Here is a 17,245-nt window from a genome sequence, read left to right on the forward strand (position 1 = left end):
TCGTCCGTCTAAAATATTCCTCACACTCTTGGCTCCATCTGCGAAATCGCCGTTGATTTTGATAATGATGCCATTAGAAGTTTTTCTTAGGCCTATTTCGATCCAGTCTTTTACCCGTACACATACGCCATTGTGATGTTTTTGTTTAAAGAGGCGTGACATCTAGATCATAGGCCCTTAATGGTACGGGACGAGACGACATGGAATTTAAATTTTAAAATTACCCACGATTAGAATTTTGAAAATTATGATGAAGAATTACTCGAATGTAATATAATCAATGGATCTGTTTCCCAGTGCCTTATTTTCTTATAAAGTGATTTAAAACTGGATTCAAATGTAATTAAGTTAAATAAGGCATTGACATTGTGTCCAAAGCATTTTCGTCCAAGGAATATTATGTTCACTAACTTTACATCCTAAATTATATCTTTAATATAAATACCCACTCTTTCGAAGTAACTCTTAATAATTTATAAAGAAAAGGAACATGTAATATATTTGTCATGAACATTCTCAACAAAATTGTAGGTATATAGTGAATTATTTGTATAATTTTTATTTTCATTTTTGTGATATAATTTCAGTTTCAAATTTATAACTCGCAAATGTTTAAGCGCATCACGCACCATCCTTCCATTATTGACTCAATCTTGGCATATTTAAAGAAATATAGACTTGCTAATTTAACTCATTTGATAGAAACTTAAGTAAATAGTTATACATGTCTATGGGAATGTTGTGCAATGCGGAATGCAACAGCTTAGAATAAGAAGGAATTGAAATAGATACAATTAGACTAAATAATGTACCGGTATATACAAAACGTAACTGAATGGAAAGATATGAGATGAAATGTCATTGGGCAAGTGTATTATCCGGACAAAACAACATGGGATGAAACGTCTTTGGACGGAAAAGTATTGGACGAAAAATTATTGGATATATGGTATGGGAATAAACGTCTTAGGAACATTTTTAGTAATGACAATATGTTGACAAATCACCGGAGATTCTTTACTAGAGACGACCTTGTGCCAGCCATCATTGAACGCTGTACCGCATGAAAACAATTTCCTAGTAATGCAAGACCAACATTAATAATTTAATCTGCGAGTACTGATAACTAGCTTTTTGAGGCCAAGAATCCAGGAACGAGAACGCGGTATCCAAGTGTTAAAAAACACACAAAAACTGTATCATATTTAATTGCGAATAATTGATGATGATGATGATGCTTGTTGTTTAAAGGGGCCTAACATCTAGGTCATCGGCCCGTAATGGCACGAAATGAGACGAAATGTAAGGACAGTTAAAAATCCAGAATCCTCCACTGACCAGAATTCAAAACGTGAGGACGAAGAATGAATGGATGGATATGAAGTTAAAACAATCAGTGGATCCGACACGCAAAGCCCCACATTCCCAGAAACTAGCGTTAAACAATAGTATTACTGACCAAGGGACTGCTTCTAAAGCACAATACTGAAACGATGGTGCTTGTAGTCGAAACGGATCCAAAATCCAGGTCATTGGCCCCTCATAATGGTACTTATCGCTAGGAAAGTAGAACCGTGGTATGTGTCATATTGCGGTTCTAATCGAAAGTAGCGTAGACTCACGGTATCCCACACATTATGGTACTATTCACAGGTGATGTAATGCGCACATGTAACACAGACCTATGGTGTTTCTCACATTGTGGCGCCATTTACAAGCAATGCAAACCTATACAGGCAACGCAAACCTATGGTGTTCTTCACATTAAGTGGACTAACCACAGAGACTCTCACTATCCCGGAGTGTTTCTCGCATAGTGGGTACTAATCACAGGCAAGGCAGAACCATGGTGTCGCTCATATAGTGGTACGAACCACAGGTACTGTCAAATGCATCCTGAGCACACTATGTCGCTAGTAATCACAAACCTATTTTGTAACCAACATAGTGTACTACGCGCAAGTAAAAGCGACCCATGGTGTTCCCTGCGTGATGGTACTAATTACAACAAGTAGTGTAGTATCATGGTTCTAATTTGATCGTCCCTTGGTCGCCCCTTTTAGTCGCATCTTACGACAGGCAGGGGATACCGTGGGTCTAATTGCGAATAATTAACAAGATTCATGCGCTTTTAACATTGCTATAATCCAGATCAGTGCAGAGAACGTAACGAAACTAGGCAAGTTCTGTTTAAAATTAGAGAAATTTATCACAGATATGCTCTTTTGTGTGTTGTACGGCAAAGAATGTTCTAAAACAATGGGTGTTGCGTCAGCGTTTTCCCATGCCACGTCAGCTTATTTTTTCAGTAGTATGGGGGTCCTAGGTCACTGAGGTCAGTTACCTACTAGTAAAACTTAAGTCACTAGTGAGGTTAATGACCACCCGGTGAATTTAAGACGTGGAATAACCTCACAGTCTCCATTGGAGGAGCGCAATCGATCAGGGCAATGACCTGGGGTTTTTTTTGGTTATAACGTCACACCCTTACGAACGAGGTCAATGCTAACCTCACGGGCTCCTTTGGAGGAGCCGAATCAGTCGGGCCCCCTTGGAGGAGTCGAATCGGTCAGGTGACCTGCAGGTGAGGTTAAGACGTTATTATGACGTGTTAACCTAACCTTGCACACGAACGCTAACCTAACCTAACCTAACCTCACGCAGGCTTTTTACCGGCTCCTCTTGGAGGAGTCCAATCTGTTACGTGAATGGAGTTAATGTGATGACGCCATGATGACGTGTTAACCTATCCTTGCTACGAGGAACGCTAATATAACCTCACACAGGCTCTTGGACGACTCCCCTTGGAGGAGCCCAACTGGTTGTGCACGAACGCTTACCTGATCTCACACAGGCTCTTTACCGTCTCCTCTTGGAGGAGTGACGGAGCTGTGACGTCGCAGCGCGGGCGATTTAAAATGCAGACTGTTGGCTAAGAGTGCATGCTTACCTTCACATAACGTCATAACCTAACGCGCAGGCCTGCTCCTGACAGAGCTGTGCCGTCACAGCGCGGGTGATTTGAAATGCGGACTGCTGGGTAAGAGTGCATGCTTAACGTGTGCAGGTGCAACCTTACAGCCCCTGGGTTCGACCCCTTTCCCAGTCTTAACTGTACGAGGGCGTTAACCTTAGACACCTGAAGTTTTATATTCAAGTGTGGAAGCTTAACCTAAGACGCTTAACCTAACTAAACAATATGGCGACTATACAGGAGGTACTTCAAGGCCTCGGATCCGAGCGACCGTGGCGTTAAATACGCTAGCGTTTGAGCTGAAGCTTGTAGTGGCTTACAGTATTGTTTACATCACTCAGAGCAAAGCACACTGGAAACTTTTATTTGCTACCACAGCTATGTCTAACGCGTGGAACAAGATAGCGGGACTGAGCCTGTGTCATACTAAGATCACGCTGTTCTGGAATGCAATGATCACGTGCACATGGTTATGCATGTTTGGACATATTCTATATAAATTTCGCTCTCTCGTAAACGCAAGCTTTTATATATGCTATGATAGGGAATATTTTTTCAGTCGATAAGATACTGTGATGGAGAGTACAGTGTTTTTATTCCATCATGAAAGAAATAGTTGATGTTCAAGGCTTTAAAGTGAACGGGAACAAATTTGTGTTCAAAGAGGTGGATGTGTTGAATTGCACTGTGTTGTGAGCACCAATAGTCGTCACTTTAGTATTTAGCCCGCCTTTCCCTTACTGTTTGCAAACAGGTGAAGAAAAAAAGCAGACACAATGGATAAAACAAAATTTAGGACTGCAGTACCTTATCGCTTTCTAGCTATAAACATGAACGCCCATTTGTCAAGAGCAGATCTTGTTTTCTAAGGGTTGTGATAAGATGGAATGGTTGTGTATCTACCACCATGTGAAATTATCGACTAGGATGAATTAAATGTCCATCATTTAAAACTCTTCTCAAGGAGCATAGTGGAGAAACAAACAATATTTACGCCATGTGTGTATGCTCTTTGATTGGTTGTGTCGCAGTGCATGTCTGGAGGTGAGCAACATATGTAAACTGCAGTGTTCAAATGTCGATTGTGTTAAAGAAACATTTGTAGAGTAAAGACATCATGTCATTTCTATCTGATACTACGTGTAACGCAGTTGAAAAGGCTATTGTAAAGTTTTATGCTTGCAATAAAAAACTATACACTTTTACTAAATAACAGTTAAAGGCGTTACAAAAAACACTTCTAGTGAACGTAGCTGCAAATGCTGTAAAGAAGATTTGGGAGAAACTGCCTCGTGAATGGACGCACGATCCTGTTTAGTCAGAGCCTCAAACGTGTAGTCTACATCACCAATAAGTAAGTTTATCTAAGATATCTTTAGTGAGACAATGCCGTACGTGTTAACTGTATCACGGACCTAGAACTAAGGAGTTGACTTTACTTATGAACACCTACCATGGGTGCAAAGGAAACAGACAAGCAGACACAGAAAAACATGAAGAGACGTATTGGGAGAAACATGAAGAAGCATGCTTGGCATGGGCTCATCAATAAAGAAATTGATCATCTTCCTTTTGAGCTTCACCTTCCTAGCTACCAATACTGTGATCCCGGCAGTAAACTCGATGTTCGCTTGGTGCGTGATGATCCTGGTATTAATATTTTAGATGCTGCCTGCAAAGAGCACGATCTTGCTTACCGTGCTAGTAAACGTGAGAACAAACCTGTACTGAGGCGTGTAGCTGATGAAAGTCTGCTTCGTAAAGGTACGCAGCGTGTGACGTCACTTAACGCTGCAGTTGCTGAAAAACATCAGCGCTATGTCGTTTCCGGTGCAATGAAAGGAAAACTGTTACTGGGTGGTGGCATTAAAAAAAGAAGACGGCAGAAATAATGTATGTGAGAAGGGACGAAACAGATTTACTTGAGGAGAGAAAAATGTACACATGATAACATAAATACGATTTGTGAAATATAATTCAAGTGTTGTTTGATTTGTATGTTGACCCTACCCTACACCAAGTCCTAATTTAACTAGTAGTAGTGTTGATTAACAAGTTTAAACTGTTTTAAGCAATACGAGAGAGAAGAGGTAGAGGTTCTAGAATAAAACTCATTCAAGTTTTATAGTACATCCTCTTTATTAACTCATGAATTGAAGTTGTTATTAAAACCAAGCCATTTGACACACAGTTTATTACCACGACGACGAATAACACGTTCGATTATATAGTGATCAGGATATTTTGTTTTCTTCAGTTCTTCGATGTAGAATCAACTCAATCAATCACTACTGATCTGCATTTAGGGCAGTCGCCCAGGTGGCAGATTCCCTATCTGTTGTTTTCCTAGCCTTTTCTTAAATGATTGCAAAGAAATTGAAAAATTATTGAACATCTCCCATGGTAAGTTATTCCAATCCCTAACTCCCCTTCCTATAAACGAATATTTACCGCAATTTGTCCTCTTGAATTCCAACTTTATCTTCATTACCTTCTTTATTTTATACGTCTACTTATGTCCTCCCACGCCATCTCTTCACTGACAGCTCAGAACATGCCACATAGTCGAGCAGCTCGTCTCCTTTCTCCCAAGTCTTCCCAGCCCAAACTTTGCAACATTTTTGTAACGCTACTCTTTTGTCGGAAATCGCCCAGAACAAATCGAGCTGCTTCTCTTTGGATTTTTTCCAGTTCCTGAATCAAGTAATCCTGGTGAGGGTCCCATACACTGGAACCATACTCTAGTTGTGGTCTTACCAGAGACTTACATGCCCTCTCCTTTATATCCTTACTACAACCCCTAAATACCCTCATAACCATGTGCAGAGATCTGTACCCTTTATTAACAATCATATTTATGTGATTACCCCAATGAAGGTCTTTTCTTATATTAACCCCTAGGTACTTACAATGATCCCCAAAAGGAACTTTCACCCCATCAACACAGTAATTAAAACTGAGAGGACTTTTCCTATTTGTGAAACTCACAACCTGACTTTTGACTCCTTTTATCATCATACCATTGCCCACCGTCCATCTCACAACACTATCGAAGTCACCCTGCAGCCGCTCACAATCTTGTAACTTATTTATTACTCTGTACAGAACAACATCATCTGCGGAAAGCCTTATCTCTGATTCCACTTCTTTACATATATTATTGATATATATATATATGAAAATATAAAGGTCCAATAATACTGCCTTGAGGAATTCCCCTCTTAATTATTATAGGGGCAGATAAAGCTTCACCTACTCTAATTCTCTGAGTTCTATTTTCTAGAAACAGAGCCACCCATTCAGTTACTCTTTTGTCAAGCCCAATCGCACTCATTCTTGCCAGTAGTCTCCCATGATCTACCCTATCAAATGCCTTAGACAGGTCAATCGCGATACAGTCCAATTGATCTCCTGAATGCAGGATATCTTCTATATCTTGCTGGAATCCTACAAGCTGGGCTTCAGTGGAATAACCTTTCCTAAACCCAAACTGCCTTCTATCAAACCAGTTATTAACTTCGCAAACATTTCTTATATAATCAGAATGAATGCTTTCCAAAAGCTTACATACAATGCATGTCAAACGGACTGGCCTGTAAGTAATTAGGTCACTGGATTAGTAAGCTAAACACTGCTGATTTTAAAATTATTCTGTGATCCGGTTCGATGTGTACGTTTTTTCAAAGATTGAGTTGTGTTTGCCAATGCGAAAAAAATCGCCTCTTTTTTAAAGCGATGGCGCCCTGGATCAGCTGTTTTATTACAAAATGAATAGAATCTAAACATGGTGTATTCATAGTAACAAGACGTGGCTTTGTGCCGAAGGAGCGAAGAGGTGTATCGCTGTAGGCAGAAACTAGTCTAGGTAGCATTTCAATCCAACGATAAGAACCTTGAGCTGCACATTCTCGCCACATCATACTTTTGAGCGTGCGATTAAAGCGTTCTACAACACTTGCCTTGGGATTGCTGTACGTAGAATAGTGATGAATGCCAATTGAGTTGAGGTAAGAAGAGAAAACGTTGTTACAAAACTCTTTACCTTGATCAGTTTAAAGGGCCCTTGGGCAGCATCTTGATTATTGAACAATATGTTTAAAGGCATCTTTGACTTGAGCTGCTGTCTTAGAACGCATAGGTTGTGCAAAAGCAAACTTAGAGTGCACATCGATGGCAGTAAGTACAGTGTATACTTATACCCTTATTGCTAGAGGCATAAGGAATCATTTCTAATAGTCAGCTTGCCAGCGATCATCATTTCCACGTGTGATAACGCGTTTGCGTTAGCATAAGCGACGAGCTGGTTTATGTAACTCGTGTGCGATGCTTATCCTTAAGGTGAAGTCTTACTTTGAAGAGCCATTACTGAATAATACACCCTTGACGTAATTATCTCCTTATTTCTAGAATTTCTGTTTCGTGACCTGTGTGGCCAGCATCTTGTGAAGCTCTTAGCCGTTGCACACTTTCTACGAGTAAGTTAGGGTCATTCTAGTATCGTCTACATACAGCAACCGTGTCGGTTATTCAAGCGAAAAAGCGTTCTAAAATACCTTTAGTAGGTATATACGTAACACCTTTTACGATTAGACTATTGGCATTAATATTAACTTTTGCATTACCTATCAAAAATTGGAATCTTCAAAGCAAATACCGTAGGTTGTGTCAGTTTATCGTGTAAAAAGTTTTCTATATATGGAGCAAAGGGTGATCCGTAGGTGTTTTGAATACATGTCCTAAACTGATTACGATACTCTGGTGTGATCAAAACGTTAGACAAAGAAGGTAGATCTTGTATGGATGTAGTAGGTGCCTCACAATGACGTCTGTAGGCCTAGTTACAAACGTAACTCGCTGGGATGGTAAAGCGACGTTGAGATCTTTTTCCTCGTCTTTTTCTTCATCCTTACCCTGCTTCTCCTCTTCATCATCCTGCTTCTCATCATCATCTTCATCATGTTCTTCTTCTTCTTCTTCTTCTTGAGGCTTTTCTTGGTCTTGCTTCTCTTTATATTGAGATGTTTGCATAGTAAAAGGAGTTGTAATAGCCTTGGACGATAAAGTAGAATACAAATATTTTAGTGGTGTGCCGAGTTGGGTTTTCAAAAAGAAATCAGTATCTGCTTGAATACGTTAAAGATCTTTACATCTGCGTCGGATATTGCTTCGAGCACGGATAGTATGTTGTCTAATCCCTTTGCTTGAAGCTGACATGACGTCTGTTTTTGATGAAGTGCAGTCTGTAACTGCTGCGATGATGCTCATAAAACGATCAAAGACTGTATGACACCGTCCAGCCGTAACGTTCCGATGACCAACATGTAGCACATATATGTTTAAAGTCACTGAATGTCATATCAGAGTTGATATGATCGTCATACACATGTCGCATATTGCGCTCGTCTTGCCGAAAAAACAATTACATTAGCGTTGTCACGTATCAACTGCTTAGGCAGATGAGAATAGGTTTGACAAATAGAAACAAACTACATATTTATTACGTCTCATACTAAAGTATGCACGAATGACGTCTTGATGATCTGTAGCGACATCGTCAAAACATCATAAGATAATTGGGAAGCACATCATCTGGTGCAGTACTGCTTCACGTGCATTAAATTGAAAATATTTCAAACCAGCTTTAACCAGACCCTGCATGATAATTTGTAGAATATTATACAATGGTGCCGCATCCCGATGGCCCAGTAATAATACATCGAATAGGAGAAGGAAAGAATGTTCGATGACGTCCCTGTGTAATTGTAACAGATCTAGGTAAGAGATGTGACACTATGTCATCTATAGATAGTGTGTCTTGCTGCTTTATAATCTTCATGCTGACTAAATAATGAAGTAACACACAAGAATATGTATAACAAATGAAACAATAAGTAACTGTCAGTTCGTAAATCGCTCTTGACGAAAGAAGCCGTGTACAGAATGGTGAAACAAGGATGTTCTAACCCTATGAAGAAGAGAAGTATATATTGACAGAGGAGAGTAAATCGAAGTTAAATAAATACGTGGAAGATACTGAATTTCCGATTATTAGGGCAGGGATCGATGTAGCATTACAGGGTAATAATACTGATAGGGCGCTAGAGTTACTGGAATATCCTAGCAGGAGAGCGGTGGTGGAAAAATCAGGGAGAACAGCGTTTAGAGAAGAGGGAGAGGGGTGGTTCAATAAATAGTGTAAACAGAAGAGGAAACTAGTGATGAGAGCACTAGGAGAGTAAAGGAAATATGGAGGGAGGGGTTGAGGAAATAATTTAAGAAAATGCTAGCAGAGAGGAAAAGGGCTTGGGAAAAGGCCCAAATCGAAGCGATAATTGGAGTGTAATGACGGGGAAGGAGATAATGTGTGTGAGAGAGTAAATAAAATAAACAGGGGTGCATGTCGAACTTCAGAGTCGAAAATATCGTATGGAAATTCGGTAAAGTATTTTCAGAAGCTATTAGGAGAAAATGAGGGGTGGGTAAGGGCGAAAGTAGGATAAGCGGTTGAAAGGGGATTAGTGGTGGGTATTCCTGAGTTAGATAAAAGAATAACAGGCGATGAGTTGCTGGACGTGATAAGTAAATTAAAGAACAGGGCAGCGGGAGGGGAAACTGCGATAACTAATATGCATTGGAAGGAAGTAATAGTCAGATGAGGGAGAGGTTGGTTACATTCCTAAATAAGGGATTTGATGGGGCAAATTTCCCGAGAGAATGGCGGGAAGAAATCATTTTCCTATCTATAAAACAAAGGGGAGAGGACCAACCCCAGTAACTATTGAGGTATAATCTTGCTGGGCTCCCTGAGTAAGATATACACAGGGATATTGGCAAATATATTGAGGAAGTGGGCGGAAGACTATCGATTTTATCGAGATCCCAGAGTGGATTTAGAATAGGGAGGAGGACGACGTATAACTTAATGGTTGTTAGAACAATATTAGACAAATTCGTGAGGAAAGAAGATGCCAAAGTGTTTGTGTTAGCTATAGACTTTCAGAAGACCTTCTATACGGTGAGCAGGGAGTCCCTGTTTGAAGGACTGGGGAGGGTAGGGGTGGGGAAGAAGATGAGAAGAACTAATAAAAGCATTCATGAAAATGTCTATTGCAGCATTAGGATAGAGGACTGGGTGGTTAGTGAACTGACTGAATCGAATGTTGGGCTGAAACAGAGTTGCAAACTGTCGCCAATTCTTTTCTTGTTGTTTATAAACGATCTATTGGGTGGTCACGGGGAGGGAAAATGGGCCTGTCCAGTTGTAAGGACACAAGCAATCCTAGGGTTGATTTTTGCTTATGACGTACTATTGCTGACGTTTACTGGTGGGGACTTGCAAAGGAGTTTAAATGAGGTTTATAGTTTTGCGAAGAAATGGTCACTGAAGGTCAACAGTAGCAAGACAAAGGTGATGGTATGTAGGAAAGGTAACAAAAACAAACCCGGGAAGAAGTGGATAATAAATGGGGAAGAAATAGAGATGGTGGAGAAGCTGGAGTTTCTGGAGCTGATGATATGTAGAAATGTTAGGCTCATCAAATTAGGCGAGCCAAATGGGAAGGACAAGCAGCACTCTCAATAATTAGGATATTGGACAATGGATTTCTGAGTGTAGATTATGGCATACAAAGAATGGTATTTAACGCAGTGGTGAAGAGTAAAATGCTGTATGGAGTAGAGGTCTGCGGGGTTGAGAAAGAATGCGGGAAGTTAGAATGGATAGGGAGTAGGTATAGTAAGATTGTTATGGGGTTGCCACTTAGCACAGGAGCAAGTGTGGTGTGTAATGTGTATATAAAGTTAACATTTTGAAAAGTGTACTAGGCTACTGATGTAGATTGAGAAAAGGTGAAGGGGGCCAAATTCTGCAGTCGCCTTATCAGTATCAAGAAAAGAGTAATAGGGGCGAATATTGGGCAGACAAGGTAAAAAATGTTTTAGATAGAATGGGTTTAGGCGATTATTACAATGTATACTAGGGGAGGAGGAGAGTAATATATTGGAAATATGTAATAAAGAGGACAAGAGACATTGCAGACCAAGAGGTTATGGCCGAATGCAGAGTTAGAGCCACCCTAACCATGTTAATAAAGTTAAACCTTCTATCGAATTTGAAAGTGGCTAATGTGAACAGGATGAAGAGAAGAGGTTTAATATGGTGGATTTTAGGAATGTATATGAATAGAGGCTGGGCTAAGTTAAAAGAAAATACGGTGTGTATGATATGTGGCGACGACAGAGAGGATTTCCATTTACTGACGGTGTGTAAGGAAACGGTTGAAGAGGGACTGAGATTTATGACTGAACAGCAGTTGAAGTTGTTAGCTTAACCACGTAATGGAGACAAGATTTTAAAGTGAGTAGCGGCAGAATGGAAGTGTGCGGGAATTCTATGTAAGTTCTTGAGCACAATTAGGAATAAATGTACAGCCACTTTAAAAGTTAAATCTCAGGTGTGTCAAGTGAAGAGTGGCAATGAATGAGGTAGTGAAATAATTCTGACATAGGTAGATGAAGCAGTCGCACTCGTATCAGTGTAAAATGTGTTCCGTGGAGGTCATCCTATCACACCCGAGAGGGTATTGTGCTAGGTCAGGAGAGATAAGTTCTAACACTCACCCAGAAGGAGCTTGGAGATGACGTCAACTTTGTATTGTATTGTTTGCCATGTTTGTTATTGTTTCGTTTTCCTTAGTTTCTCGCTTTGGTTATTATTTGTATCTCTATAGTGTGTTGTTTGATATGTTTGCCTTTGTTTTGCTTGTATTTTCTTAGTTTTTGCTTGGTTTTATTTGATTCTACTTTCTCAGTTGAGATCATTAGGGTAAACAACTGTAAAGATTTGGAGATCTTCGGATTAGGTCCATCCAAGTCGATACGATTTTCACTTCGGCGCTTTTAATGTCGTCGACATAGTCTCCATGAAGCTAGATCGATTGACATCTTACTGTGGATAGGTACCATGTCCCAGAAAGCATCTACGAAAGGAGCAGCGTACGAAGATAATAAAGACCGGTGGTAAACAAAGAATCAGATGTTATGGCATGTGATATAAATTTCTGTGTTTATAGAACATCTCAATAGTACATAGCACAAAATACTCGTATCATTTACATATATATATATATATATAAAAGAAAACGTAAAGGTCCAATAATACTGTCTTGAGGAATTCCCCTCTTAATTATTACAGGCTCAGATAAAGCTTCGCCTGCTCTAATTCCCTGAGTTCTATGTTCTAGAAATATAGTCAGCCATTCAGTCACTCTTTTGTCTAGTCCAACTGCACTCATTTTTGCCAATAGTCTCCCACGCTTCCTACGTAAAACGCAAATCTTAAGTATGGTATTTCGATAGTTATAGAGACTTACCCCCTCCATTTTAGCTCATATGTTATTTCGAAAGCAATGCAGACATTGTTTACAACATAAAACTGCGTGCAAAAATTCAATACACGCATGTGTGGTCGATTATGTCTAATGCTCTTATATCAAACCGAGACAGTAGACAAAGAGCATCAGTGTGCACGTGATGACAAACGATGCAAGAACGTTCACTGTACGCGGAGAAGGACCTGAAACAACTGGCTACTTTAATTCACCGATCGAACGCAGTCATCAGCCGCATAGTCTTGGACCAGTATCGTTTGAAAGCTACAATAACACCTATAATGTGCGTGATGACATGAACATGTTATATACGATGAATATGTGCTAACGCTACCCTCAGGCACTTATTCAGTCGAAGATATTCGTAACTACATAGAAAATGCGTTAATTGAACAGTTCAGTGATTAGAGTTTTAGTAATAATAATTACACGTTCTCAATTACTGTGAGCAAAATTAAACATAAATGTGTCAATGAGTCTTCATTCTAGATCGACTTTGAATCACAAGCACCGAGCTCGATAGCTGCAGTCGCTTAAGTGCGGCCAGTATCCAGTATTCGTGAGATAGTAGGTTCGAACACCACTGTCGGCAGCCCTGAAAATGGTTTTCCGTGGTTCCCATTTTCACACCAGGCATATGCTGGGGCTGTACCTTAATTAAGGTCACGGCCGCTTCCTTCCCACTCCTAGCCCTTCCCTGTCCCATCGTCGCCATAAGACCTATCTGTGTCGGTGTGATGTAAAGCAGCTAGCAAAAAATCACAACCTGATGCGATTGGAAAATTGCTTGGATTTTCATCAAGTGGGCTGATACCGATCGTACGCCGTGAGTCTGATAAACCTACAACACTCTTCGATGATCCTTAATTAAACATCTCTTGTATTATCATTACAGATTTGTATAAAAATCATCAACCTTCGCATGTCCTGCACAACTTCATCATTACAGAAGAAGGTGGTTGTAGCATTTGTCAGAAACCGCCAGTAGTTCTTTATCATCCTGCGATTGTAAAACATATTAATAACATCACTCTTAGGCTTGTGAATATACAATCGTTTGGTTAATTTAGATCGTCACACATACGTCGCTTACAAACTTCATCTTAAACTAGTATGAAACAAATAATAAAACACAGTGTACATTGAGGGGACATACTACACGTTTGCGAAGACTCATCGAATAAACAGTTGTCCATAAGTAGATTATCCAAGACTTATGTTATACGCTACTACAAAAATATGGAAGAAATGCCAGACACAATGAACACAGTAGAAACTCATGAAGGTGTAATACGAAGTGAGCTGCTTTGTTATCAACCTATTACGTTTGGACTCAATAACAATGATGAAATTCGCATTATCATCAACCAGCAAGATGTATACACACCACCTCACGAAAGCTACCTGAATATTGAAGGACGCATAGATAAAGCAGATGGAAGTGGACCGAGCACATCTCAACTAAAACAACCATTGTCTAACTTTTCTTTTTTCTGAAGCGCGTTGTGAAGTAAACAGTGTAGAAATAGATAGATCGATGGATGTTGGTATTACAAGTCCAATGATACTACCCTGCCTATAGTGATGAAGAAAGTAATTTTTACGGATGTCAGGATGGTGTCCAAAATCTATTAGTAACTGGATGATTAATCAGGACGGTAGTTTTAAAGGTATGTTATCATGAAAACATATTCTCGGCGTTGCTGATGATTTTAGACGTATTATAATCTACGCAAAACAAGAGCTAATTCTGATCCTTGATAGAAGTGATTACAATTCTCGTAAAGCAGCAGAATCACCAGTAGACTCGAAAATTACTCTTCAGCGTATATTGTGGAGGATTCCATACGTAACATTATCTGATCAAGAAAACTTCGACTGCTTAAAGTCGTAGAAAATGATACACCATTACCTATACTTTTTCGAAGTTGGGAGCTGCATGAATATCCTGTGTTACCACCTATAAACAAGCATATCCGGGCTGTTAAAACGTCACGTTTTACCGAAAAACCTTTGTATATTGTTTGTGGATTTCAAACTCATCGTAAATTCAACCATGGAATGATCACTGCAAATTAAAGAATATTAGACTATATCTCAACGGAATTATATCCCTACGAAAACAAGCACATTATTTTTTTGAGAATAAATAAATATGTGTTACTCTGTGATATGTTTTGTAAATTGCAATCATCGTATTACCAGACAGAATATCACCCGCTATTTTCTCCTGAAGAATTTAAAAATAAAGCACCGATTGTAGTTACAGATTGCTCTGATCATGAAGAATCTATAAAATAATCTTCTGTTGATATTAGTTTAGAATTTGAAACCTCTGCAAATATTCCTGCTAACACTACAGTCTATTGTCTTATTATTTAAATGACTGATGTAAACATTCACTATCGAATATCGTTAGAAGACTATAAATAATGATGGGCCTACACCATTATCGTCAGAAAGAAGGAAGAAAGAGACTGTGCGGTTACAGAAAATCATCTTGATAAAGAACAAAACTATGATTGAGCAACCTCTTTGCCTAGCGGAGAAACTAATACGCTACATCTTATTTAACTCTCAAGTAAGTGAGGCTACTGAGATGTTCTATAAACATTGAAACTTATATCAGATGCCATAACATCTGATTCTTTGTTTACCACCAGACATTTTTATCTACGTACGCTGCTCCTTTCTTAGATGCTTTTTGGGACATGGTACCTATCCACAGTAAGATGACAATCAATGTAGCTTCATGGAGACTATTTTGATGGCATTAAAAGCACAGAAGTGAAAATCGTATCGACTGGAATTGACCTAATCCGAAGACTGTAAACAGTGGACAGTGTATGCATGAGCTTGTACCCTTCTTTACAGTAGTTGATGATTCTGAAATGAACTAAACACATGGATGACACCAAGGTAAGAAGAGCAACAGCTCCTTTGCGAAGAATAATATGCATAGTACAAGATATTTTCAAAAGTTAATTTCGTAATCAATAAATATTTTGTTAAATTTGAATGTTCCATGGGCTTCACAATTTTTCGAGCATGCTACCTCTGCACAGTAAGATCTTAAGGAGTATAGAAACCTTGTCAACGCCGTTACAAAGATTGTAGTAAAACCGGTGATAGTTTATATTATTTTGTAAATAAATACACAATAAATATTTAGATAAATTTAAAATTTTGTTCTTAGTTCATTCGCCTCGCCTCCTCTCACCTATCTCGTTTTTCTAGTCGTCACCATTTTATTTTTAAGAAGATGTAGGCTGAAGAATTTCTAGTCCTCTCTTCATCACTTATCTGTTGTTCGTCTTTTGGGCTCAAGTGTATACGAAGCAGTAATCAGTTACATCATGCACGCTGCATACAATTCGAATCCCGAACCCAGAAAGCGAATATTTTATTTCTTCAAACATAAAATACCAGCACAAGATTGTCTAGAGAGCTAACAGAGAGAGATCCTGTTAGTGAACAAGTCTAACCACGCATAACCACGTCCACGTGATCACTGCATGTCAAAACAGCGTAACCTTAGTATGACACATTCTCAGTCCCGCTATCTTGTTCCACGCGTTAGACATAGATGTCCAAGTAAATTAAAGTTTCTAGTGTGTTCTGAAGAAAAGGGTTTGGTCTCTGAGTGATGTAGACAATACTGTAAGCCACTACAAGTCTCTAGAATTCAAATCTATAATCTCCAAATTAAAATCTAAAACTGAGTGTACCAGACAATAAAAGACAAAGCGCTACGCATCAGCTCAAAGGCTAGCGTATTTTAACTCCACAGTCGCTGGGATCTCGGACCTTTAAATACCTGCTGCATAATTGCCATATTGTCCTGTTAGGTTAAGTTTCCACACTTGGATATCAAAACTTCAGGTCTGTAAGGTTAGCGTCCTTGTACACTTAAGCCTGGGAAAGGGGTCGGACTCAGGGTCTGTACGTTTACACCTGCACACGTTAGGTTGTGACATTATGTTAAGTTAAGCTTGCTCTCTTAGCCATCAGTCCGCATTTCAAATTGCCCACGCTGTGACGTCGCAGCTCCGTCATTCCTCCAAGGGGAGGCATCAAAGAGTCTGTGTGATGTTAGGTTAGCGTTCGTGGGCAAAAGGTTAGGTGAACGCACGTGTTAACCACACCTACAAGTCACCTCACCAGTTCGGCTCCTCCAAGGGGAGCCCTAAAGAGCCTGTGTGAAGTTAGGTTAGCGTTCCTCGTAGCGAGGTTAGGTTAACACGTCATCATGGCGTCAAAACCTCAACTCAATTCACGTAACAGATTGAGCTCCTCCAAGGGGAGCCGGTAAAGAGCACGTGAAAGGTTAGATTAGAGTTCGTATGCAAGGTTAGGTTAACATGTCATGATAACGTCCTAACCTCACCTGCAGTCACCTAACCGATTCGGCTCCTCCAAGGGGGGCCGACTGATTCGGCTGATCAATGTGGCCCGAACCTAACCGATTCAGCTCCTCCCAGGAGCCCCGTGAGGTTAGCACTGCCCTCGTACATAAGGTTATGACGTCATCTCACCTAGGGGTCAGAAACACCCCAGGTCATTACCCTGACCGAATGGGCTCATCCAATGGAGCCTGTGTGGTTAGGAGTGCTCTTGTACATAAGGTTATGTCGTTATTCAACGTCTTAACCTAACCGAGTGGTTATTCTCCTCACCGGTGACTTAAAACTTAGTCATTGACCCCGGTTACCTAGAAACCCCATAACCCTGCTACCGGAAACATACGCTGACACGGCGTGGGAAAATGCTGACCCCGCAACCATTGTTTTAGAACAGGGCCTCTCAGGGTGCATGCGCTTGGTGCATGCACTGTGCACGGTGCAAAAGACGACTTCGCTTGGTTGACCAGAGTGCAGACCCC

General features: G+C 40.0%; 1 protein-coding gene across 2 annotated transcripts in view; it reads right to left on the minus strand.

The window, feature by feature from the left end:
* The window catches only part of LOC136864389 (SRSF protein kinase 3), a 541,887-nt gene that overhangs the window by 160,641 nt on the left and 364,001 nt on the right, over positions 1–17,245 (minus strand). The gene's annotated exons all lie outside the window — the stretch shown is intronic.

Source organism: Anabrus simplex, chromosome 2, assembly GCF_040414725.1.
Source record: "Anabrus simplex isolate iqAnaSimp1 chromosome 2, ASM4041472v1, whole genome shotgun sequence".
Taxonomy (NCBI): domain Eukaryota; kingdom Metazoa; phylum Arthropoda; class Insecta; order Orthoptera; family Tettigoniidae; genus Anabrus; species Anabrus simplex.